Source organism: Silene latifolia, chromosome 3 (genome assembly GCF_048544455.1).
Source record: "Silene latifolia isolate original U9 population chromosome 3, ASM4854445v1, whole genome shotgun sequence".
Classification (NCBI taxonomy): domain Eukaryota; kingdom Viridiplantae; phylum Streptophyta; class Magnoliopsida; order Caryophyllales; family Caryophyllaceae; genus Silene; species Silene latifolia.
This window is the reverse complement of record NC_133528.1, coordinates 14,345,121-14,372,655: the sequence shown is the minus strand read 5'-3', so window position 1 is coordinate 14,372,655 and position 27,535 is coordinate 14,345,121. Positions and strand designations below refer to the sequence as shown.

The following is a 27,535-nucleotide window of genomic DNA, read 5'->3' as shown; positions in this document are numbered from 1 at the left end:
TGAATTTTTTGGATCTAAAATTCAAAATATTATATAGCTATTTAATTCCCACATCGACAACGAACCTAAAAGAAGAGAATACAACTAATATAAATATCGAAAGGTTGGAAAATCATAACATAACTTACCTTGACGGGGTTAATAAGTGATCAGGAAGACTTATGACCTAGGTTGGCGACGTCCATTGCACGTTGGACTGTTGCCTACCTAACGACTCCTTTGGAGGGATCTCGTACGTCACCTATTTGTTATGACGGGGCCTGCGTTCGCGCGGCCTCTGCTATTACAAGTTAAAATAAAATTTATTCCGATCTTGCTCACTGTATCTTGACGTTATTTAACGCATTCAGTTGGAAGAATTTGATTCTGTTTTAAAATAATTGGAATTGATTGGGTTTGCAATTTTAGGATTCACAATGAATTTGAAATAATGGGAATTGATTGTAACGTCAATTGTAGCAATTATAATGTATATTATGAATGTTGATTGAAAAAGGTCTGATGTCAATGTATATTATAATGTAGCAATTATAATTTGATTTTTTCGATGGTTGTTTGCCTCTCGCATCACCTCCATTGATTGTAGAACTAAATTTGTCATATGCGTTTAGTCACCGTTCCTTTGTTGTGCGTGATTTTGACTTTGATTGAACAACCATCCTTTTTTTTGTGTGTTGAATGAAAAGTGATTCATGTTTGTGTTTCACTTATGTGATGAAGATAATGTGAGTTGAACTTGGTGTATCATGTGGCGTTCAATGTTGATTTCCTAGCATCACTCGGACAATTGATATGATTTTTTTTTGGCAATCGTAAATGAAAGTTTATAGTTTCGGGCAAATTATTGATAAAAAGGATGTGAAAGTAGAAACAATGCATACAACTTACGATGAACGTGACTTAAGTCAATGTCTTTTATGAATACAGATGAATGTGAACCGATAGTGTTATAACCTGGGCTTGATACGTTAAAGCTGGACAAATACATCCAAATCTTAATTAAAAAGAGAGCAATTCCAAAAAATCGGAGGCAGTATCTTCTAGGCTTCTAGCGACTTCTCTAACGTCGTTATTTCAATATCAAAGCCTAAATTTAGTTAAGCACAATATGAAGTGCTTCGCAGAACAACAAAACAATGCCGTTTCAATATGAAAGCCTAAGATCATAATGCTATCACTTGATTTTAGTATGATTTTTATAAGCGATATATTCAGATTATTGAGGGAAAAAGTAGTCTAAATACTTATAATTCTAACCACACCGGCAAAGTATTATAGAAAACGCATATTTATGTTAGTTCAAAATAGGAGACTTGCCACGACCTTACTTGAACAGGATCTTTCCTATAGGGTTGTACCTCTGTATCCTTGAGATCTACAGAGACAGGTGACTGGGTGTGGTTGATGAACCAAAGGCCGTGCGATCAGAGCGTGATTAATAGCGACCAGCGATCGCCAGATTGTTGGTTCACTATAGAGGATCGTTCCCTAGACCATTAGGGCTTGGGATGGTCGCAAGGTCGTCGACACATCTTTTGTTCTTTTTAACCGGTTGTCGTTCCGTTATGTGTACGAACAAACTATGCGGAGTAGATGTCTAACATACGAGTTTTCAATCTCCAAATTTTGCTATGGTGAGCAAGATGATAACAATAAAACTCCCTAACCCTAACCAAGTTTCTTTGTTACTTACTAGGTTTCCCTTCAGAGAATACAACACTTTCGACTGCTTCCACGCCAATTAGCTGAAAATAAGCGAAATTAATAGCCAAGTATATGATGAACAAAGAATCAAACGAACACAAAACTTGTATGGCTGAATCCGCCAAAATATACACTCCGTCCCATTTACATTGTCAACAACTCACCATGGATTACTTACAGCAATAATCTAAGTACACCCCTGCAAGTCTTTAGGCATGATCATGGATGAAAGTGTCAAGTTCTCATCATTTTAAACTTTATTTTTACTCGATTAGCCGTAGGAAATCGAAGTCGTTAAGCTTTATTAATACACCTCCTAGCCTAGATGGCTTGGATATAATTAAACACTCCTCTTTCCTCCAAAAAAAAAATAGTGGAGCACAATAGGATGACTTTAATATTTTCTTTTAGTTGTTTCAAAAATATGTAGAGAGAAGGACATGATAGAGAATCGAGTTTTCGGTGCTGGATCTGAAGTCACAACCATTCAAGCAAAAAATTCCTACAACTGGAGTATCTATTGGCTTAAGAATACATATCTATTGAATTATCACATCGATCGTGAATGAAAAGAATGAGAAAAGAAAACGTATATAAGTTAAGAGAAGGACATTTAACAAATTATTTAAAAACCCATCTAATACATATGGGTAGCTTTCAAAATTTGATTACTTACCTTGGACGGGGTCAATGATCAAGAGTCATGGCCTAGATTGGCGACCTCGAGGTGCGCCAGCCTAACGTCTCCTCATGTGGGATCATACGTCATAATTTTTTACTGTGGGGGTTGCGCCCATTTCAAGTAGAATGTTAAATGTTAATAGCTAAGCCCTGTAGTATTATCAGTTGAAGACTCAATAGTATAGCTGGCAAAAGCTTACCCGACCCGAAACCCGACCCGATACAACCCGAAAATTGGGTGAACAAAAACCGAACCAATTCGATAACCGATAACAGCCTTATTTTCTCCAGCACGAACCCGACCTGAACCGACCGACCCGACCCGTGACCCGATATTTTCTCAACCTGATAATGAACTAGCTTAATAATGGTTTAAATAACACCAAATTGGCATTCATCTTAATTATTTTCACTTAAAACTACAATTAATACACCTACCTATTATTTAAACATAAAATTACCATCTAAAACGAAATATATAAGACAAAATATATGCTGATAACCTGACCCGACATTGACCCGACTCGACTTGCCACCCGTTGATGACCCGACTCGAAGACAACCCGACATAAACCGAACCGACCCGAAGCCGTCACTGACCCGACATAACCCGAACCCGATATAACCCGACCCGCTTTGACTCGACCCATAACCGACCCGAGTGACCCGATTACCCCCTCTACTCAATAGGCATGCTCTAAGCTTCCCGCCTCCGAAAACCACCTGAATAGCCGATTAGTAATGATGGATCAGGCTGCTCGACAATTGCTATTATTTGTACAAAAACAAAAGCAACATTCACAGCCAAAAACGAACAGCGCGAGAGTAGTTGTTTAGGAATATCAAACACGAGTGCATGTCGACATGTCAAGCTTAATTTTACACAAAGGCCATTTGCTAACATCATAAAATGAAATGTTCATGAGTAGAGCATGGATAGGGATATACAGTGCAAAAGAGTTGGGTCAAAATGTTTTGGCCATATACTCCTTAAAATGTTAGGAGAAACAAAAGAGTTGTATTTTCTCTCTAAGTTATGAAAAATGTATCCGATTCCTTATGTGATATATTTGGATATATATGGAGCATGTTAAAGGAAAATTTTGTATGGTTGTATGCAACATAAAATTTGGATCTAAAATAAATTGTTATGCATAGATGGTTATGATAATGAATTATTTGACATCCTGTTTATGATGTTAATAATTTCCAATATGACAATATTGATCTTTGGTGACATGTTTCAGAAAGGTTAATTTTTGTTCATCATCTTATATATGCCATGTTTGTTTCCCTTAATTACCCACTAATCCTAGCTAAGAGACTACTCACTCATTATCAAGTTTAACATGCTAACAAGGTTGTCAATCATATTAACAAGGTAAAACATGATGAACAAGTAATAAAGATAACAATAATTAAAACAAGGATTAAGAGAGTTATACCTATGGAGATTCCAAAATAATAATGCAAAGAATAATAGAAGAAATTGATGATTGATGGAAGGTTGTCAATCTCCCAATAATAACCCAATAATCTTCAATTACCCAATAATAAACTTAAATAATAAACTTGAACAATAACTATGGAAAGATTTATGTGTAATTTGTGAAAAGATTAAAGAGTAATCTATTCTAATCTACTCCTAATCTAATCTAACGAAGGAGTTTTCTAGCTAAAAGATTCCCATGATTATTTACAAGTGGGGTATTTATAGTAGAAATTAGGTGGATGCATTAGGGTTAACTAAGGGCTAAACTAGTAATTACACTTTTTAGATTTGAGCAGGGAGAAGCCGGTATTTCTTGAAGGAAGGGCGTCTTTCTTTGAGGCTTGAAGAAGACGAAATCGCGCTGTCTGTGCTGGAATCCGGGCGGATTAAGGTCGGGACGGGCGGATTCTGGCGATGGAATCCGAGCGGATTCAAGAGAATCCGGGCGGATTGGTGAAGAGGAAAACGGGCGGATTGGGGAGAAGACGCACGGGTTCCGTGTATTGTGGACGGACGGATTTCAGAGAATCCGCTCGGGTTGGTCTTCAGTTCACGTTTTCTTTTCTATTCTTCCCTTTCCTTCACTTCCATTTTATTCTTGTAGGCTTGGTCTTTAGTTCTTGCTTCCTCCTCATACTGATCCATCAAATGTCATCAAATAGCTTCCGAATATGCACGAAAGACGGGAATTTCCGCCTTATTCTCTTCTTTCCTACAAAACATATAGAATGCGATAGAAAAGCAAATAGGAAAGTTTTGACGGATAAAATGGCCAAAGAATGCTATAATAGTATGCAAAATGGGCTCAATTAGGGGACTAAATGTGTGCAAATAATGGTCACATCACGAACCCACTTCAGCAAAGTATTCAATGAAACGCATGTATATATTAAGATAAAATAGAGCACAAGACACGACCTTACTTGAACAGGATCTGATCTATAGAGGCAGGAAACGTGGCGTGGTTGAAGAACCAATAGCCGTGTGATCAGAGCGTGATTAACGGCTGCCGGCAATCGCAGGTTGCTTTGGTTTGTCAAGATTGATCGTTCCTTAGGTCAACAGGGGATTCAGATGGTCGCACAACTGTCTGACACATCCATCTTTTTTTTTTTTTTTTTTTTTTAAGCCAATTCTTGTTTTCTTTGGCCTCACTAAGTGCCACGCAAAATCAAGCTCATAATGTAATCACTTATTACGTAAAGGAACTCTAAGTGCCTAGTCTTCAGCTTTTCGTATGCGATCAATCCAAAACTATGTTGTATATGACTTTTTATATACTACTCCGTAGTATTTATTTCATTACATTAAAGCTCCTTTTTTTCTAAGTTTTTTCTAACTAAGTGGGGTACTTACTACTTAGTCGCATTACAAAAGAGGGATGAGAATTCAAATCTGCTACTCGTTGTCCACAATACCCCCATCTTAAACACTAGACTAAGACATTTTCGCTACATTAAAGGACAACTTGCAAATTATATACCAACCCATCAACAATAGATGGGTAGCTTTCAAAAACTAATTCCTTACCAGGACGGGGTCAATGATCAACAAGACTCATGGCCTAGGTGGGTGACTTCCACAGTACGATGGAGGTGCGCTTGCCTAACGTCTCCCCGTGTGGGAGATCATATGATACACATCAAAATGAGGCTAAGGGTAGCTTGGTTATTATATTTTTTGTTTCTTATTTCCCAAGTCATTAGTAGCCTATATAAGGGCATTAGTTCTCTTGTAATAAGCAATTAAAGAATTTTATGAATGATGTATGAGATTTATCTCATTTGGTTAATAGAATCTAAGTGTTAATTACACCACAATTCTGTTAAATTGGGTGACCTATCAATCTTTGTGTCGCATTTTCTATCACTTTTATTTCCGTCTTACACCACAATTACATTAAATAAGGTGTAATTTTCAAAAAGTGATTTTTAAAAGGTCATGTAATCAACACTTTTCTCTAGTAGTATAGACAATGAATTTTTTGGATCTAAAATTCAAAATATTATATAGCTATTTAATTCCCACATCGACAACGAACCTAAAAGAAGAGAATACAACTAATATAAATATCGAAAGGTTGGAAAATCATAACATAACTTACCTTGACGGGGTTAATAAGTGATCAGGAAGACTTATGACCTAGGTTGGCGACGTCCATTGCACGTTGGACTGTTGCCTACCTAACGACTCCTTTGGAGGGATCTCGTACGTCACCTATTTGTTATGACGGGGGCCTGCGTTCGCGCGGCCTCTGCTATTACAAGTTAAAATAAAATTTATTCCGATCTTGCTCACTGTATCTTGACGTTATTTAACGCATTCAGTTGGAAGAATTTGATTCTGTTTTAAAATAATTGGAATTGATTGGGTTTGCAATTTTAGGATTCACAATGAATTTGAAATAATGGGAATTGATTGTAACGTCAATTGTAGCAATTATAATGTATATTATGAATGTTGATTGAAAAAGGTCTGATGTCAATGTATATTATAATGTAGCAATTATAATTTGATTTTTTCGATGGTTGTTTGCCTCTCGCATCACCTCCATTGATTGTAGAACTAAATTTGTCATATGCGTTTAGTCACCGTTCCTTTGTTGTGCGTGATTTTGACTTTGATTGAACAACCATCCTTTTTTTTGTGTGTTGAATGAAAAGTGATTCATGTTTGTGTTTCACTTATGTGATGAAGATAATGTGAGTTGAACTTGGTGTATCATGTGGCGTTCAATGTTGATTTCCTAGCATCACTCGGACAATTGATATGATTTTTTTTTGGCAATCGTAAATGAAAGTTTATAGTTTCGGGCAAATTATTGATAAAAAGGATGTGAAAGTAGAAACAATGCATACAACTTACGATGAACGTGACTTAAGTCAATGTCTTTTATGAATACAGATGAATGTGAACCGATAGTGTTATAACCTGGGCTTGATACGTTAAAGCTGGACAAATACATCCAAATCTTAATTAAAAAGAGAGCAATTCCAAAAAATCGGAGGCAGTATCTTCTAGGCTTCTAGCGACTTCTCTAACGTCGTTATTTCAATATCAAAGCCTAAATTTAGTTAAGCACAATATGAAGTGCTTCGCAGAACAACAAAACAATGCCGTTTCAATATGAAAGCCTAAGATCATAATGCTATCACTTGATTTTAGTATGATTTTTATAAGCGATATATTCAGATTATTGAGGGAAAAAGTAGTCTAAATACTTATAATTCTAACCACACCGGCAAAGTAGTATAGAAAACGCATATTTATGTTAGTTCAAAATAGGAGACTTGCCACGACCTTACTTGAACAGGATCTTTCCTATAGGGTTGTACCTCTGTATCCTTGAGATCTACAGAGACAGGTGACTAGGTGTGGTTGATGAACCAATAGCCGTGCGATCAGAGCGTGATTAATAGCGACCATCGATCGCCAGATTAGCCAATCCTAACTATGCGGAGTAGATGTCTAACATACGAGTTTTCAATCTCCAAATTTTGCTATGAACACAAAACTTGTATGGCTGAATCCGCCAAAATATACACTCCGTCCCATTTACATTGTCAACAACTCACCATGGATTACTTACAGCAATAATCTAAGTACACCCCTGCAAGTCTTTAGGCATGATCATGGATGAAAGTGTCAAGTTCTCATCATTTTAAACTTTATTTTTACTCGATTAGCCGTAGGAAATCGAAGTCGTTAAGCTTTATTAATACACCTCCTAGCCTAGATGGCTTGGATATAATTAAACACTCCTCTTTCCTCCAAAAAAAAAATAGTGGAGCACAATAGGATGACTTTAATATTTTCTTTTAGTTGTTTCAAAAATATGTAGAGAGAAGGACATGATAGAGAATCGAGTTTTCGGTGCTGGATCTGAAGTCACAACCATTCAAGCAAAAAATTCCTACAACTGGAGTATCTATTGGCTTAAGAATACATATCTATTGAATTATCACATCGATCGTGAATGAAAAGAATGAGAAAAGAAAACGTATATAAGTTAAGAGAAGGACATTTAACAAATTATTTAAAAACCCATCTAATACATATGGGTAGCTTTCAAAATTTGATTACTTACCTTGGACGGGGTCAATGATCAAGAGTCATGGCCTAGATTGGCGACCTCGAGGTGCGCCAGCCTAACGTCTCCTCATGTGGGATCATACGTCATAATTTTTTACTGTGGGGGTTGCGCCCATTTCAAGTAGAATGTTAAATGTTAATAGCTAAGCCCTGTAGTATTATCAGTTGAAGACTCAATAGTATAGCTGGCAAAAGCTTACCCGACCCGAGGAACCAGACCCGCCCCGCCCGAAACCCGACCCGATACAACCCGAAAATTGGGTGAACAAAAACCGAACCAATCCGATAACCGATAACAGCCTTATTTTCTCCAACACGAACCCGACCTGAACCGACCGACCCGACCCGTGACCCGATATTTTCTCAACCCGATAGATAACCCGATAATGAACTAGCTTAATAATGGTTTAAATAACACCAAATTGACATTCATCTTAATTATTTTCACTTAAAACTACAATTAATACACCTACCTATTATTTAAACATAAAATTACCATCTAAAACGAAATATATAAGACAAAATATATACTGATAACCTGACCCGACATTGACCCGACCCGACTTGCCACCCGTTGATGACCCGACTCGAAGACGACCCGACATAAACCGAACCGACCCGAACCCGTCACTGACTTGACATAACCCGAATCCGATATGACCCGACCCGCTTTGACCCGACCCATAACCGACCCGAGTGATCCGATTGCCACCTCTACAGTCAATAGGCATGCTCTAAGCTTCCCGCCTTGGAAAACCACCTGAATAGCCGATTAGTAATGATGGATCAGGCTGCTCGACAATTGCTATTATTTGTACAAAAACAAAAGCAACATTCACAGCCAAAAACGAACAGCGCGAGAGTAGTTGTTTAGGAATATCAAACACGAGTGCATGTCGACATGTCAAGCTTAATTTTACACAAAGGCCATTTGCTAACATCATAAAATGAAATGTTCATGAGTAGAGCATGGATAGGGATATACAGTGCAAAAGAGTTGGGTCAAAATGTTTTGGCCATATACTCCTTAAAATGTTAGGAGAAACAAAAGCTGAGATGGACATTCTGCATCTCGAACACAATAAAGAAAAGGCAATGATTTCGGTGAAAATGCCAACACCTATGACCGATAAAATTGTTCCAAGGTCACATCGATCACATTGGAGGCTGTTTTGGCCAAGACAGCTGATTGTGGATCAAACATAAAATCGATTTAAATACCATTGTCCTACAGTAGGAAAGGAAACACTTGACCAAAAAGAAAAAAAAAACAGTAGGAAAGGAAAAAAGTAAATTTTATTAATAAATATTAAAACTTACGTGTACAATCGCTAATGTATCCTCTGATTCTAATATGCTGTAAGGGTTACGTGTACGGGGTATATGTGAGGGGTGCGTTGTAGACAACTTTAATTACTCTACGAGCGATGTTAATTTGATTTCTTGAGAGGGTCGCGATGACTTGAATCTCTCTTGAAGGTTTGAATTTGTGATTGAATTTTCAACGCAGGCGGCACAATTTGACGGGTTTTATAATTAAAAAGGAGGAGGTTACACAGTATTGTGGGTTTTATTTTGTTTTGCTATTGATTCTTATTTCTTTAGTGGGCTCATTTTTCTATTGGATCTGTCCTATGTTATAGGACTGTCCTATGTTATAGGACGGTCATATGAGAGAATTATTATAAAATTTGATTTGACAAGAGTATAGACAATGAATTTTTTGATTGGAAAAAAATAATTGGAATTTTTTGACAAGAGCATCAAGACGTTATTTAACTTGCATTCAGTTGGAAGAATTTGAATCTGTTTTAAAATAATTGGAATTGATTGGGTTAGCAATTTTAGTATTCACAATGAATTTGATTGAAAAAGTTGATGACAATGATACTTTAAATTCAGAATAGTCATGTCTGGAGCAACAACAATTATAACTATAAGTGTAGATTGTGAATGGTTTTTGATTGGGAAAAATCTAATAATGATATCCGAAAATTTACTAGTCACGCCAATTGCAGCATAGAGTTTATTGTTATTCTAGTTTAGAGGAGTAGATTATACTGACTCTTAGAATAGAGTTTATTGTTATTCTAGTTCCTAATTAGAAGGATATGCTAGGTGTATATAAACAGATTGAAATGTAATGAGAAGAACACACAAAATTCCACAAACTCTTTCTTCTTATTCTATGTTTTACTGCCATTTTGCATAACATGGTATCGTGAGCCAAGTTTATCTTGCGATATTATTCCGTTATTTCATTCTTTCTCTGTTTTCGTTCTCCTTTCTTTCACAATGGTCGACGATAAGTCCGTCCATACTGAAGGGAAACAACCTGTCAATCCAATCTATGCCCTTTCGAACCAGGATGGTACGGGGGCACGGATCACTCATGTTGTCTTAATGGGATCCAAAAACTATGCCGAGTGGGCTAAAGGTTTTCGGGTTGCATTGGGAGCCAAAAGGAAACTAGGGTTCATTGATGGGACCCTCAGAAATAAGCCGTCTAATCCACAGGAGGTGGATGATTGGGCCGCTGTTAATTATACTATTATTGCGTGGATTTTCAACACCATCGGTGACAGTCTACGTCCGTCAATATCCTATCGAGAGATTGCCTTTGATCTCTGGGAGGATATCCGCTTGCGTTTTTCTGTTGGTAACGACATCAAAAATTTTCAACTTCAATCAGACATTGCTGAATGTAAGCAAAAGCCTGGTGAGTCTTTAATGGATTATTTTGGTCGAATTAAATTGTTATGGGATAACATCAATGATTATGATGTTCTACCCACATGTAATTGTTGTTCAAGATGCGATGTGCAAGGTATTATTCGTGGGTTCCTTATGGGACTTGATCCGGTGTATGCCACAGTTCGTTCCAATATACTCGGTATCACTCCATTACCTGATATACATGTAGTGTATTCACGTATTGCTCAGGAGGAGCAAGTTCGTTCAGTGACTCAATCTCGTGACGACGACGTCAATCCAATGGCGTGTGCGGTGACTGGCAAACATCAAAAGTCAGACCGCCCTCGTTTTAAATGCTCTCGGTGTAACAAAGATGGGCACTCTGTAAGTCGCTGCTGGGAGATAATCGGGTTTCCGGTTGGCCATCCCAAACACGTGTCCAAAACAGGGGACATGTCGTCTTCCGCTGCATCCTCTAATAATGTCAAAGTTAATGCTGTTTTCGGTGAGACTCCTGTAGTCACAAATATGGTGCGATTGAGTGGTAAGCTTCCTTTCACGTGGATAATTGATATGGGTGCATCCGTTCATGTATGTTATAGTGAAGAATTATTTGAGTCATGTGTTTCTATTGCGCCTGTCAATATTGGTTTACCCACAGGTGCTAATTTGGTTGCTACAAAAGCCGGGACTGTCAAAATTAATGACCATTTATCATTGTATAATGTGCTCTTGGTTCCGTCTTTTAAGTGCAACCTTCTGTCGGTTTCACAACTTTTATCCACTACAAATTTATGTGTGAAATTTACTAATAATCAATGTGTAATACAGGACCATGCCTCGACGACGATTGGGAAGAGTGACATGGTTAATGGGCTGTTCTACTTGAAGATGACGGAACCTATTCGTGTTAATGCAGTGACCGGGGATGCAAGTGTGGCATTGTGGCATCAAAGAATGGGACATCCGTCAACTCGGGTTATGAAGCATATTCCTTCTATTTCTAGCTTTTCGTGTGATTTTTCGAATTGTGACATTTGTTTGCGTGCTAAACAGACTCGTAGCTCGTTTTCTTCGAGTAATAATAAAGCTGAATGTTTGTTTGATTTAATACATTGCGACGTTTGGGGTTCATATCTTCCTAATCGTGCTTGTGGTTCTCGCTATTTTTTGTCTATTGTCGATGATTTTTCGAGATGTGTTTGGGTTTATTTAATGAAAACAAAGGATGAGGTTTCCAAAATTATGCGTGAGTTCTTTGCTTTAATTGCTCGACAGTTTAATGGTCATGTAAAAATTGTTCGGACCGATAATGGGACTGAATTTCGGGGACTTATTCCTTATTTTCATGAGAATGGTATTATTTTTCAGACGTCTATGGTTAAGACACCTCAACAAAATGCTCGGGTCGAGAGGAAACATAGACGTATTTTGAATGTTGCTTGGGCTTTGCGTTTTCAAAGTTCATTACCCGTTGATTTTTGGGGGGAGTGTGTTTTAACAGCGGCACACTTAATAAATCGCACACCTACTCGTCTTTTGAATAATGCCACTCCTTTTGCTTTAGTATTCGGCAAACCTCCTGATTTGAGCTTACTCCGTGTTTTCGGGTGTTTGTGTTATGCTAAGAATATTAATTCCCGTGACAAGTTCGATTCTCGAAGTCGACGTTGTATTTTCCTTGGTTACCCTTTTGGGAAGAAAGGCTGGCATTTATATGAAATTGAGACGGGTAATTATTTCCAATCTCGAGATGTTCAATTTATCGAAAATGAATTCCCATTTGCTGTATCCAGTATTCCAGCCAGTTCGGACGAACACGAATATGCTGATGAGCCTCAGTTTTTTCCTTCTTCGTCGCTATCACCCAATGCAGAACCCGACATCACAGGTAGCTCGTCACAAAGCCCAGAAACAGTAGCTTCTCCTGACAGTGTGAAAGGTTCCTCTTCTGAAACCGTGCCTGCATCTACTTTAGTTCCTCATAATGCAGGAACCACGACTGATATAGCTTCTGATGGTGAAAACATGGGTAGAGGAAAAAGACAAAAATTTGCTAATTCTAAGAATAAGGACTTTATCTCTTGGGATGAAGTTAACGAGCACATTAACATGACTTCGGTTCCGTGAGGCCCGTCACTCAACCCATCGACCGTCTCAGGTACTCCGTATCCCAACTCGCATTATGTTGATTATAAGAGTTTTTCTCCTGCCCATAAACATTTTCTTGCAGCCCTCACTAATGATGTTGAGCCAACCTCTTTTAAAGAGGTTGTTTGTGATCCACGATGGAAGCAAGCAATGGAGGAAGAAATAGCAGCCTTAGAAGAAAATAATACTTGGTCTATAGTGGATTTACCGTCAAACAAATCCGCTATTGGTTGTATGTGGGTTTATAAAATCAAACGAAAATCCGATGGGTCTATTGAGCGGTACAAGGCGAGATTAGTAGTGTTTGGTAATCATCAACAAGAAGGGATCGATTTTACCGAAACTTTCGCTCCTACTGCTAAAATGGTTACTGTTCGCACTTTTCTTACTATTGCTGCAATAAATAATTGGGAATTACATCAAATGGATGTTCAAAACGCTTTTCTTCACGGTGATTTGGAGGAGGAAGTTTATATGCGATTACCACTTGGATTCGGTCATGGGCATCGAGGAAAGGTATGTCGACTTCACAAGTCTTTATACGGCCTTCGTCAGTCACCTCGTTGTTGGTATGCTAAGTTGGCCACCGCGCTTCATGAGTATGGTTTTTCCCATAGTCCGTGTGACCACTCTCTTTTTATTTATCGTAAGGGCGATGTTGTTATTAACATTTTGGTATATGTCGACGACTTGGTAATTACTGGTAATAATAGTGCCCCCATTCACGATTTTAAAACTTACCTTAGTCAATGTTTTCGTATGAAGGAGTTAGGTAAGTTAAAATATTTTTTGGGTCTTGAGGTGGCCCGGAATGCTCGTGGTATTTTTCTTTGTCAAAGAAAATACTCTCTTGATTTACTTACCGAGACAGGGCTGATCGGGTGTAAACCGGCGTTGACCCCCATGGAGGAAAAGCACGATCTTGCTTTGCGAAAAGAGCCCTTGTTTTCTGAGCCCACGAAATATCGACGCTTAGTAGGTAAACTCATTTATCTTACTCTCACCCATCCTGAAATTACTTATTCTGTTCATATCCTTTCCCAATTTATGAAAGCTCCGTCTCAAGCTCATTGGGATGCGGTTATTCGAGTTGTTCGATATTTGAAAGGGAATCCGGGTCAAGGTATTCTTTTACGTGCTAACACATCTATGACTCTTGTAGCCTATTGTGACGCCGATTATGATAGCTGTCCTATCACTCGCCGGTCCATAACAGCTTATCTAGTGTTTTTGGGAGGCTCCCCCATTTCTTGGAAAGCAAAGAAGCAAGACACCGTGTCTCGTTCATCAGCTGAATCTGAATATCGTGCCATGGCCACTGCTACTTGTGAGATTCTTTGGTTAAAAGGGTTGCTCCGAAGTATGGGATTTGAACATCCTACGGCTATTAAGTTACATTGTGATAATACGGCAGCAATGCACATTTCTAATAATCCCGTCTTTCACGAAAGAACAAAGCACATTGAAATTGACTGTCATTTTATCCGTGATGAAATTTTACGTGGCACGATCCTTCCGGCATATGTTTCTACCTCTACTCAACTTGCAGATATTCTCACAAAAGCTCTTGGACGGCCTCAGTTCCACCGTCTTTTGGGCAAGTTGGGCATAGCTAATCCCCATGCTCCAACTTGAGGAGGGGTGTTAGCATAATATTAGGAATACTTTCCTAATATTCTGTAACTAGCTAGGATAGATTTTATATTTGACTTATTCTTTTCCTAGTTTAGAGGAGTAGATTATACTGACTCTTAGAATAGAGTTTATTGTTATTCTAGTTCCTAATTAGAAGGATATGCTAGGTGTATATAAACAGATTGAAACGTAATGAGAAGTGATGGGGCATATTCTGCACCCGCTGACCGAGTCAACATATTGAGCAAGGTCAAAGACAAAAGACAGCAAGTCAACGTATTAGACAGCCTAACCGACGTAGCCTGTCGGCCTGTCACTTGGGTCTCGGCTAGGCAACTAGCCAGCCGAGAGACATATCCGCGTACTCACATCCAAGTCCCCTCGGCATGGAGTCAACCAGGTCAGCCGGCCTGCCATGGGTCCCTCGGCCGAGGGTAGAACAGTCTTTCCACCTGCTAGCCACTTGGCCACTACGTGACAAAAGGTGAAAGTCTATAAATACTCCTCAATCCTCATTGAGAAAACGATCGAATAATCCACAATTCATCCATAAAACTCACTATTAATCTGGTATAAACTCCCTCATCTCTCTACAATATACTTTGCCAAGTAACACACAACTTAACCTCTTTAAGTTTACTGACTTGAGCGTCAGAGTGAGTACGCTCGGTACCAAGCCGAGCCCTCAGTTTGTTCATCGTTTCAGAAGAGGCCGAAAGGAAGAGTCAAGCAAAGACATCATTCACTAAGCTTACGTGGTAACAAATCCTGCTCCGGAATTACACCCGGAACAATTGGCGCCGTCTGTGGGAAAAAGATACTAAAAGCTAGTCACCTCCCTTACAAAAAAAAAAAACAAAACAAAACCCACTCAGCAAGCTAAGAAGATGTCAAAACAACAGGAAATAATTGAGAGCGACGAAACTGCATTCTACCAGGATGACACATTCCCTAATTCTGAGATCGGGAAGTCCCCCACCGGCCGAGTGATTGAGCCAGTGAAGTACGGGATGCCAAGAGAGCCAGAAACACCGCTGCCCACCGGCCAAGTCACTGTCATGGGACATGTGGTCGATGCAGCCAAACTGAAGCTATTCCTGGACCTGATGGGTAGTACGCCGATCACCCCCGCCGCAACGAACGACGTGACGACAAGCACCCACAGGAGACCAGGGCCCATAAAGTGACCCCGAACAACTTGTCCGGGGCGATACAAGGAGCCATGCATACTAGGACGCCGGCGGAGCCCGTGCTGCCAGTGGCAGACCAAAGTCCCTCCCCCACTCGCGGGAGGACAGCGTCGCCGCGGCAACAACGAGGCCCCCCCTGAAGAAATGAAGAAAGAAGTCCGACTCTCCAAAGTCGGACAACAAGAAGCCCTTCCCGCCACGGGGAGAGAAGCCGGACTAGGGTTGCGAGGAGCCGATCGCCACGTGTCATTCGACACGTAGTCAGACAGCCCCTCAGTGCCTATGTCCTCGGAGTCTCCGTGCCGACCAAACTGAAGCTGCCGTCCCTATCATACAAAGGGGATAGCGACCCAACCGACCATGCCGAGGCTTTCGAGTCGTACATGTCGGTATGGGAGCAGCCCGATGAGGTATGGTGCCGAGTCTTCCCAACAACCCTGCATGGGATGGCCCAGAGTTGGTACAAGGGGCTACCCAATGGTTCGGTATACTATTATGCCGACCTGAGAGACAACTTCATAGCCCAGTACGCTTGCAACAAAAGAAGGGCCGTGGAGACATCAGATCTCCTCACTATCCGACAGGGGAGGACGAGTCCCTCCGGAGCTACGTGAAGAGATTCGACGCAAAAGCTCAACAGATCCGTGAGCTGAACAGTGAATTGGCGGCCTTCGCACTGATGAAGGGCCTCCCGAAAGGCGAGCTCAAAAACGAGCTGATCAAATGCGAGGACCTCAACCTGGACTCCGCCAGAAAGATGGCCGACCGAGCCGTAAAGGTGAAGGACTACCACAAGACCTGGGTAGGCCACAGCGAATCTGGGCACCAAGAGAGGAAGAGCCGCCGGGAGAACGTTGATGAAGGTCGCCGTGACATGAATCGGTCACGACCTGAGAGATTCAACAGGAAGCAGAACTCGGCGGGCGCCGGGGGGAGTTCGGGACCATACACCCAGAAGCGGTACAGCAGTCTCACCCCCCTGGTCAAATCACCGGCCGAGGTCTTTGCCTTAAGCAAGAATGAAGGGCAGAAATGGGCGAGGCCCCCCAAGGCGAGGGGGGACGACGACATGAACCAGTTTTGCGACTACCATGGCCATGCCGGCCATAAGACCGACAACTGTCGGCATCTGAAGAACGCCATCGAGGAGCTGATCCAAAAGGGGGCCCTCAGCAAGTATGTAGCTAGAGGCCCAGAAACAAGCTCCGACGGGGGCGAATATAAAATCGATATTCCAGCGAATGGGAGTGATCCAGGTTGTCATCGGGGGGAACGAGAACGGTGGGTCAGCTAATGGGCACAAACGGCACCTGAATGAGCTATACCAAGCCATCAACTTTGTGCCCAAAACAGCGACCCCCGCTTCCACAATCCCCGATATAACCATTGGGAAGAAGGACTACGAGGGAGTCGTCGCTCCGCACAGCGACTCGCTTGTAGTCCACCTAGACATAGCCAACCACTTGGTCAAAAGGTGCCTGATTGACACAGGCGCCTACACAAACATCATGTTCAGGGAGTGCTATCTCAATCTCGGCAAATGGGTCGAGGCTGTCGCGGTACCTGCCAAGACCACGACGGCCGTAAGAAAGGTGATTTGGGAGAACATCATAACTCGTTTTGGGTTACCCCAAGTCATGGTATTTGACCACGGCCGAGAGTTTTGGAGTGACATGGTGATGAACTGGCTAGAAGAGCTCGGTATCAAGTTTGCATACTCCTCCGTCTGCCACCCTCAGAGCAACGGGGAGGCGGAAGCAGCTAATAAAACAATCCTAAACGGGCTGAAAAAGAAGGTCGAAGATCTAAAGGGAAGGTGGGCTTATGAACTACCCGGCGTCCTGTGGTCCCTTAGAACCACGGAGAAAAAAGCAACGGGGTACAGTCCATTCCACCTTGTCTATGGGTCTGAGGCCGTCCTGCCAATTGAAGCAGCGGTGCCGACATTCAGAACGCAAACCTTTGACCCAGCTGAAAATGAGGAAGGCCTGAGAGCCTCCCTAGACCTGGTCGAAGAAAGTCAAGACACGGCACGACTAAACTTGGCAGTATATAAAAACCGGATGAGAAGAGCATACAACCGTAGGGTCCACAAAAGGGACTTAAGAGTAGGAGATCTAGTCCTAAGGAAGTCGGCCGCAACAAACAAAGGAAACATACATGGTAAAATGACGGCCAACTGGGAAGGACCCTACAAAGTGGTTGAAGAAATGAGGCCGGGGACATACCGGCTGACATACATGGAGGGAGTGCCTCTAATGAGCCACTGGAATACCAACAACCTAAGGAAATATTTCATATAGCGGCGAAGGTGTCCGAGACCGTTGTGGACACCCCAACGTGTGATTATACCTTATGAAGAATGACCCAAGTTTTCCATCAAAATGCTTGTCCCCTCCGAAGTCACTACCAAAGTAGACGCCGAGGCCAAAGCCGGGCAGTCACTACCCAAGTATAAGAGCGTATAAGTACAGTTGAGACGCAAATCCGACTGCCCCGGCCAATCCGGGAGTGGCGGAGGAAGCGATCAATATGTCTATAGATACGGAAAAGCAGTCGAAACGTAAAATCGATTGCCCCGGCCAAAGCCGGGAGTGACGAGGGAAACGCGGTTTGCCAACAGCAGTTGATACTCGCGAAAGCGACCAACATGCTTAGGAACGTATAAGTACAGTTGAGAAACGCAAATCTGACCGCCTCGGCCAAACCGGGAGTGGCAGAGGAAGCGATCAATATGTCTACAGATACGAACGCTGTCGAGCCGTAACCTCGATTGCCTCGGCCAAAGCCGGGAGTGACGGGGACACAACGACCGATACGCTAACATGTTCACAATGGCGGTTGGGAAGCGCAAATCTGACGCCTCGGCCAGACCGAGAGTGAAGGAGGAAGCGACCGACATGCCAACATGTTTAAAAAACGTTTAAGTACAGTTGAGATATGCATTCTAACTGCCTCGGCCAAACCGAAGGTAAAAACGAAAAAAAGCGCTCAATTAAAAACGTAAGAAGACAACTGAATGAAGAATTGTGATCAAAGCCCCGACCAAGCCGAGGGCAAATAAACAAACTTTATTAAACATGTTTACAGGTGATACAAAACGAAGTCGAAGGCCGTCCCAATAAGGATAGTCTAAACTCAACCTACCAAAGTTTTACAAAAAAAAAAAAGAAGAAGGAACAACAAAAATTATCACATTAAGACAATGAAGCGCCAAAATGATGGCAGGGAGAGAAGGCTCAAAAGTTGGCCCCCGAACAGCTGAAGCTATCCGAAGGGCCAGGTGAGTCTGGTGACGACCGCCCGTCTCCCTATGCCTGTTGCTGCTCGCCACCGGCAGCAGCAGCAGCATCATCTTTGGTGGGCGGCCTAGAAGAAGGCTTGGCAGCTTCACATGCCCTTGCCCTCTCAGCCTCCTCTCTGGCCTCCTTCACCTTGGCATCCCGGGCCGCCCTCTCCACAGCTTCCTCAGCGGCCTTCGCCGCCTCTGCCTTCTCCGCAGCCTCTGCCTCCACAGCAACGGCCTTCTCATCCAGAAGCCGGTCAAACTCTTGCCACGGGAAATCGCCTTCCGGAAGGAGCTTTTTGATAACATCCCTGGTAGCGTCTTCGGCCTGGTCCCGGTACTGGGCACACATGTTAGGGATAATGACGGTTTTAAGCGTCTCAATGTCCTTCTCCCTCTGGGCGAGGATAGCCTTTGTGTTCTTGTGATCCTTCGCCTCAGCCGAATGAAGAGTCTTCCACCTCTCCTTTTGCCCAACCACGGCGTTATAGCCGCCCTCCAATTTGTCCCGCTCCTCCCGCAGCTTAGCGGCATCAGCCAGTACAGCCTCAACCTTGGCCCTCTCGGCTAGGACCGCCTTCTCAGCGTCCTCCCTGAGCTTTCGCTCAACGAGGAAATCATTTTCGGCGGCTTGGAAGTCCTTCTTCGCCTTCTCGGCCTCTTGCTTAGAAGCAGCAAGCTCAAGCCTAAGCCGTTCGAGCGCAAGAGCTGCCTCAGCCATGAGCTTCTCTTGCTCCATAATGTGAGCGCCGGCTATGTCAGTCCACTTCGCCAGCCACTTGGACAACCTTGCACCCTCCGCCGCAATCTGGGTGGGGGAAGGCTTCAGGGATGAGGAGTCGACGGTGACATTCTGATCACCCTTCTGCACAGGCCGCTTCTCTATTTGCCGTTCAGTAAGAACGACAGCTGACGGCGGCTGATCTACAAAAAACCCTGACAAAGCATCCATGTCAACATTTATTGACATGTCAGAAAGTCTGTCATCAGGAATGCCTAATGAACCTGCTAAATCCGAGCCATAGGTTAGATCCGTACCAGCCTTGGCCTTCTTGGTTGGAGGGCTGGCTGGTCCTTTTTCTTTCCCGGCATCGGTAACAGCAGCGGCGAAAGGCGTTGCCTCTTTTCTCTTGTTTGAAGAAGGAGGACCTTCCGCAACGGTGACCTCCTCTTCAACATCAACAATGACCACCTGCTCCTTTTGGATTACGGGGACAGAAGATTGAGCTGGAGCTGACGTCGTTGCCGCCGCAGACGTCTTTGGCCTCCGGCGCGGCACGTTACCAGCAATCTGCGCTTGAGCCGCCGCCACATCCATTGCCTTCAACTACTGCTCCATAAGTTCGTGAGGCGCCGATCTGCGATCACGTGGCCCGGCCTTAGGATGCAGCTCAACAACTCTCCCGTTCTCGTCAAGTCCCAACCTCTTGAGGACGGAGACAGGCAGTTCCGGGCCAAATCGGTCTGCAAAAGAAACGAAGCAGGAGTTAAGCAAAAGAAATAAACCAAGGTTCAAATACAGAAACGTAAAAAGCAAGGGTGGGCCTCACACCGACCCCACTCACCCTGTTCGAGGGCCGGTATGAGGCCGACGTGGCAAAGCGGCTCATCCTGAAGAACGATCTGCATCGGGGGCATCCATCCTCTCGGCGTGCCATCCTTCTCAGCCTCAAACAGACTCATTGCCCGCGTTTCGTCCTCATTAAGATAGACCCTGCCGGCGTCCATCTTAAGCTTACTCCGGGAGACATATTTGTCATGCTCCCCTTGGTTCTCGCACCGCAAATTGACGCGGCTCTGAAAGGACCGGAGCAGCGAGTAGTCCTCCGGAACCTCAACGTATACCCACCGCCCCTTCCAGTCCTTGCAAGAAGTAAGCTTAGAGACGGTGATATAACCTGGCTCAATCTGTATGCTATACCACCCCGTGCCACCTAGGACAGTCTGTCGAAGGTGGTGAAGCCGGCGAAAGAGGTTCACCGTTGGGGCCTCCCCTTTGAAAAGACACAACCATACAAAACCAACAATCGTCCTGATGGCCAACGGATGCAGTTGAGCTACGGCGACGTTCATAGCTTTAATTATGGCCACAACGTACTCATTCAGAGGAAACCGGAGCCCATACTCCAGGTGTCTGATGTATACGCCGATACAACCCTCGGGAGGGCAACAGACGGCCTGACCCTCCTCAGGGATAACAATTTTATACCCCCTGCCGAAGGAGTAATGGTGTTCAAAAAGTTCAGAACCGGAACAACTGGCGAACTTGTTCGTCCAGGCACGGTCAGGACTGATCGAGCAGGCATCACCGTGCCACGAAATAAGCGGCCTCTTTACGACAGAAGGGGTCGCCTCATCATCGTCATCATCAATACCCTTCAAATATCTCTCATCAATTTCAGGAGAAGGAGACCTGGGGCCCCCGAACCATATCGGGGTGACGGCAAGTGGCTCCTGCTCATCAGGATGCGACGGTTCGCCCCCCGGCGCAGAGGTACTTGGTCGAGCATCCGCAGAAGACATAATGACAACAAAAACTTGACAATTAAAAAGTTGGAAAAATTTGTTTGTTTACCTTGGAAAAGTGCTACGCCGTGTAACGCTTTGAAGACTAGAGAGAAGTTTCTTCGAAAAACTAAGAGAGAGGACATTTTTTGAGAAAATGAAGTTTGATGGCCAAAAAACGGGGCACACTGCTCTATTTATAGAGCAAAGCCCATGAAACGGACCAATCAGGGCAAAGCCCATGAAACATCGACCAATCAATGCCAAGCCACGCGTCAAGCATGCAGCCATGGAATGTCAATCGACATACAGTTACAAATCTTCTTCAACACGCTCCTTAGTATTACTTGCTAACAGCCAGCTAATCGACAAAGCAAAGACAGCACCGGCCGGGGGCAATCAAAAGTACAAACGGCACTCTCAACCTTGGTCTCGGCCAGCGCCACTTTCTTTTCCACATAGGATGCCCATTACACATCCATGTGGAGGGGGGATATGGTACAGCCTGAACAGAACCAAGCCGAGGAAGAAGAAGCCGGGGAAGAAATTCAACTTGCGCAGAATACGCTCAACACTCATCGAAGGTCCATACCACGGCATAGACTACGCTGGGGGCAAATTGATGGGGCATATTCGCACCCGCCGACCGAGTCAACATATTGAGCAAGGTCAAAGACAAAAGACAAGCAAGTCAACGTATTAGACAACTAACCGACGCAGCCTGTCGGCCTGTCACTTGGGTCTCGGCTAGGCAACTAGCCAGCCGGGAGACATATCCGCGTACTCACATCCAAGTCTCCTCGGCATGGAGTCAACCAGGTCAGCCGGCCTGCCATGGGTCCCTCAGCCGAGGGTAGAACAGTCTTTCCACCTGCTAGCCACTTGGCCACTACGTGACAGAAGTTGAAAGTCTATAAATACTCCTCAATCCTCATTGAGAAAACGATCGAATAATCCACAATTCATCCATAAAACTCACTATTAATCTGGTATAAACTCCCTCATCTCTCTACAATATACTTTGCCAAGTAACACACAACTTAATCTCTTTAAGTTTACTGACTTGAGCGTCGGAGTGAGTACGCTCGGTACCAAGCCGAGCCCTAAGTTTGTTCATCGTTTCAGGAGAGGCCGAAAGGAAGAGTCAAGCAAAGACATCATTCACCAAGCTTACGTGGTAACAAATCCTGCTCCGGAATTACACCCGGAACAAGAAGAACACACAAAATTCCACACTCTTTCTTCTTATTCTATGTTTTACTGCCATTTTGCATAACAAATTATAATGTATGTTGTGAATGTTGATTGAAAAAAGTCTGATGTCAATGATATTCTAAAATTTAAAGTAGTCATGTCAATTGAATCTAAGCAATTATAATTGTAGATTGTGGATGGTTCTATATAGGTGTCCAAAATCTGGGGTATTTATGGAGTTTCACTGGTTTTGTTTATAGGAAATTTGTCGTATGCGTTTAGTCATCGTTCCTCTGTTGAGCGTGATTTTCCCTTTGATTGAACAACCATCCTTTTTAAATGAATGGTGATTCATGTTTGTGTTTCATTATGATGAAGATAATCTGAGTCGACCTTGGTATATCATCTGGCGTTCAATGTTAATTTCCTAGCATTAGTCGGACAATTGATATGATAGTTACGTGCAAATTAATGATAAAAAGGATGTGAAAGTAGAAACAACGCATACAACTACGATGAATGTGACTCAAGCCAATGTCTTTTATGAATACAAATGAATGTCAACCGATAGTGTTATGACATGGGTTTGATACGTACGTTAAAGCTGGACAATTTACATCCAAATTTTAATTAAAATGAGTGCAATTCCAAAGAATCGGAGGCAATATCTTCTAGGCTTCTAGCGACATCTCCAATGCCGCCATTATTTCAATATCAAAGCCTAAGATTAGTTGAGACTTGAGCACAATATGAAGTGCTTCGCAGAACAATAAAACACTGCCGTTTCAATATCAAAGCCTAAGATCATAATGCTATCACTTGATTTTAGTATGATTTTTATAAGCAGTGTACATTCGGATTATTGAGGAAAAAAGTAGTCTACTTATAATTTTAACCACACCGGCAAAGTAATATTGAAAACGCGTATTTATATTAGGTCAAAATTAGTTACAAGGCATGACCTTACTTGAACAAGATCTTTCTTATAGGGTTGTACCTCTGTATCCTTGAGATCTACAGAGGCAGGCGACTGGGTGTGGTTGATGATCGGTTCACTGTAGATGATCGTTCCCTAGACCATTACTGGGCTTGATCTTTCTTTCTTTTTTATGTGGAGTATATGTCTTAACATACGAGTTTTCAATCTCCAAATTTTGCACTCCCTAATCTAAAGTACACCCTGCAAGTCTTTAGGCATGATCATGGATGAAAATGTCAAGTTATCATCATTTTAAACTTTATTTTTACTCGATTAACTGCAGGAAATCGAAGTCGATAAGCTTCATTAATACAACTCCTAGCCTAGATGGCTTCGATATCTACTGACAAGTAACAAGATGACACTCATCTTTCCTCCAAAAAAAAAAATAGTTATTGCATTTAGCACACTAGAAAGTTTTCTTTTAGTTGTTTCAACAATATGTATAGATAAGGGCATGCTAGAAAATCGAGTTTTCGGAGCTGGATATTGATCTTAGGTTTCAATCATCAAAGCAAAAAATTCCCAAAATTGGAGTATCGATTGGCTTAAGAATAGAGATCCATTGAACTACCACATCCGTTATGAAGGAAAAGAATGAGAACAGAAAACGTATATAAGTTAAGAGAAGGACAGTTAACAAATTAATTAACAATCCATCTACTACAGATGAGTAGCTTTCAAAAATTAATTACTTACCTTGGACGGGGTCAATGATCAAGACTCATGTCCTAGATTGGCGACCTTAAGGTGCGTCAGCCTAACGTCTTCCCATGTGGGAGATCGTACGTCTGTGGGGGTCTGTGTTTGCACGACCCTTGCCCATTTCCAGTAGAATGTTAATGTTAATAGCGAAGCACTGTAGTATCAGTTGAAGACTCTAGGCATGCTTTAAGCTTCCCCCTTCCCCCCTCGGAAAAACCACCTGATTAAATGATAGATCAGACTGGTTGACAATTGCTATTAGGTGCGTAAATATAGGAATAATTAGCTAGGCAAAAAAAAAAAAAAAAAACAGATCGTACGTCATAAATTTTTACTGTGGGGGATGCGTTTGCGCGACCCCTGCCCATTGCTAGTACTATGTTTATTGGCTTGTATTTCATCAAAATGAAAACAATTTTGGTAGCATTAGTTTGGTTATTTTATAGTCAAATTTGTGATCTGGTTCGGTTTCCCTAATTCTTAGTTAAAAATGCTGATTAATAAGATCCGCAAAAACAATCAATGAGCTTTGAATTCTTAATAATTGCCTTTTTTTTTTGTTAAAATAGGCCTCACAAATCTTGAAAAGGGGGTCAATTTTAAAGTAAAATAGTCCCCACAATTTTTTTTAAAAAAGGGTATAATTCCAAACAATCGGATGGGGTATCGGTCCAGCGACATCTCCACTGCCAACATCAACCACATACCGAACACCCTTAAACAAACTAGGATCTAGTGATTTTGGCCTTAATGGTCCTGATTTCTAAGAACAGACTACTGAAAAACCTATAGTTAAACATCCCAAGTCCCTAGTTGAACTCGCAAAACTTGACCAAAATAACCCATCGATTGCAAATTTTCGCGCGGATTCACTATTATGGACTCTAGCTAACGCAACCTCTTTTTGAGAGTCGATATCGGCATCAAGTTTTTCAAGTCAAATTCATTGATTGCAAATCAAATAACTGGATGTCCGTAGTTATCTCATTCTGATAATTACAAAACATACACAATTTTTTTCTTAAAAGGGGGTACATATTTCTCTACAAAAGCGTTCTTTATCTTGAGCCACGTTTCAATACGACTCAAAGGTAGATAATAAACCACTCTCGTCTCGCTCCCTGAACGGCGAAAGTGAACGCCGTCAGTTGTTGGGATAATCCAATCAGAACTAACCCATTTACTTGATGGGGAGTGATAGCATCGAAGATAAAACACACACTCGTAGTTGTTATATACGAGCATTAATATAATATAGTTATTTTTATCTAAAATATTTTTTGAGTGACATTGTACATTTCCTAACCAACGTATCTAAAATGACTCGATAACAAGCATGACTCGCATAAAACCTCAACTTAGCTAGTCCTTCTCGAACAACTTATATAGTCATATCCCTTCTACAGTTTGTACCATCGGTCTCAATTATCAAAAGATTGTGGTAATAATTTCTCTCTTCATTCATCCTTCTTTAGCTTTGATTTCACTTATATATCCATTTTATTTTGTAATTAAACCCCAATTAATCGTGATAATCACTCGCACTTAGGTTATTGCTTAGTTCTAATTTCTAAATCATCTCGAATTAACCGTATAAAGTGCTTCGCATAATAATAAAACAATGGCGTTTCAATATCGAAGCCTAAGATGGATTTCCTCTCTGTTTTTAGGTATATAAGATCATAATGTTATCACTTGATTTTAGTATGATTTTTATAAGCAGTACATTCAGATTATTGAGGAAAAAAGTAATCTACTTATAATTTTAACCACACCTGCAAAGTAGTATAGAAAACGCGTATTTATATTAGGTCAAAATTAGTTACTAGGCATGACCTTACTTGAACAGGATCTTTCCTATAGGGTTGTACCTCTGTATCCTTGTGATCTACAGAGGCAGGTGACTGGGTGTGGTTGATGAACCATTAGCCGTGTCTGACCGATACAAGATTTCCAGGGTCACAAGTTCACAACATCACATTGGTGGCTGTTTTGGCTGCGACAGCTGGTTGCCAGCCAGATCAAACTCTGGCGAGTGCCGCATTGCAAATTGACCACAGGCACGTATTTTAAAACTAAGATTGGTGTAGTAGAACAATTTTCGGGCCTCTTTGCCACTTTAACAGCAGCAGCAGCAACACCAACAGATGAAATCCCTACCTGAAATACGTAACTCCTCAAGTGCTCACCATAAATCAGGCAAGAATACTTGTTACGAGGGCAGAAATATCTAAAAAAGGCATATAGCACATTAATAAACAAAAAAGCTTACCAACAAACCTTCTTTTTGTGCAAGCGTTTTTGACATTTCAGTAGATTCATCACTGTCCGACCTATGCATGAGATACGCGCAATTTCAGAATTCCAATATTACTCAGACTAGGGTGCGAGTGTCGGACGGGTACTTATCCAACCGTCAAGACAAAATTACATATATGGAGAGCTATTGGCTTAAGAATAAAGATTTATTGAATTACCACATCGGCCATGAAGGAAAAGAATGAGAGCAAAAAACGTATATAACTTAAGAGAAGGACGATTAAAAAATTAATCATCAACCCATCTACAACAGATGGGTAGCTTTCAAAAATTAATTACTTACCTGGACGGGGTCAATGATCAAAACGTACTCATGGCCTAGGTTGGTGACCTCCTTTGCACCATGGAGGTGCGCCAACCTAACGACTCCCCAAGTGGGAGATCGTACGTCATAATTTTTTACTGTGGGGGTTCGTGTTCGAGCGACCCCTACCCATTTCAAGTAGAATGTTAAATGTTAAATAGCTTAAGTCCTGTAGTATTATCAGTTGAAGACTCAATAGGCATGCTCTAAGCTTCCCGCCTCGGACGAAGAAATTTTTCGTTCTTTAATCTTATATATGCTGTGGGGCTTTGTGTCCCTATATGCTCTTAAGCTTCCCGCCTTCAAAAACAAATTACTTACCTGGACGGGTCAATGATCAAGAAGATTTATGGCCTAGGATGGTGTGCCAGCCTAACGTCTCCTCACAGCAAGAGATCGTACGTCATACTATGTTTATTGACTTGTATTTCATTAAAATGAAAACAATTTTGGTAGCATTACTATAGTTATTTTTAAGTCAAATTTGTGATCCGATTCGGTTTCCCTAATTCTTAGGTAGAAAATGCTGATTAATAAGATCCGCAGAAACAAACGTTGAGCTTTGGAATACACAAATATTCGTTTCAATTCTTAATAATTGCCT

At 41.9% G+C, this 27,535-nt stretch overlaps 4 non-coding genes across 4 annotated transcripts; all 4 read left to right on the top strand.

Annotated features, from left to right (window-relative positions):
- The first annotated feature begins 120 nt into the window (after nucleotides 1-120).
- Nucleotides 121-281, top strand: LOC141650038 (U1 spliceosomal RNA). The gene has a single exon (XR_012546101.1). It is a non-coding gene; the product is annotated as a U1 spliceosomal RNA (small nuclear RNA).
- A 1,037-nt stretch (nucleotides 282-1,318) lies between these two features.
- On the top strand, nucleotides 1,319-1,533 carry LOC141650430 (small nucleolar RNA U3). The gene has a single exon (XR_012546465.1). It is a non-coding gene; the product is annotated as a small nucleolar RNA U3 (small nucleolar RNA).
- Nucleotides 1,534-5,973: 4,440 nt separating this feature from the next.
- Nucleotides 5,974-6,135, top strand: LOC141650881 (U1 spliceosomal RNA). Its single transcript, XR_012546891.1, has one exon. It is a non-coding gene; the product is annotated as a U1 spliceosomal RNA (small nuclear RNA).
- Nucleotides 6,136-26,902: 20,767 nt separating this feature from the next.
- Nucleotides 26,903-27,059, top strand: LOC141650857 (U1 spliceosomal RNA). The gene has a single exon (XR_012546869.1). It is a non-coding gene; the product is annotated as a U1 spliceosomal RNA (small nuclear RNA).
- The last annotated feature ends 476 nt before the right edge of the window (nucleotides 27,060-27,535 follow it).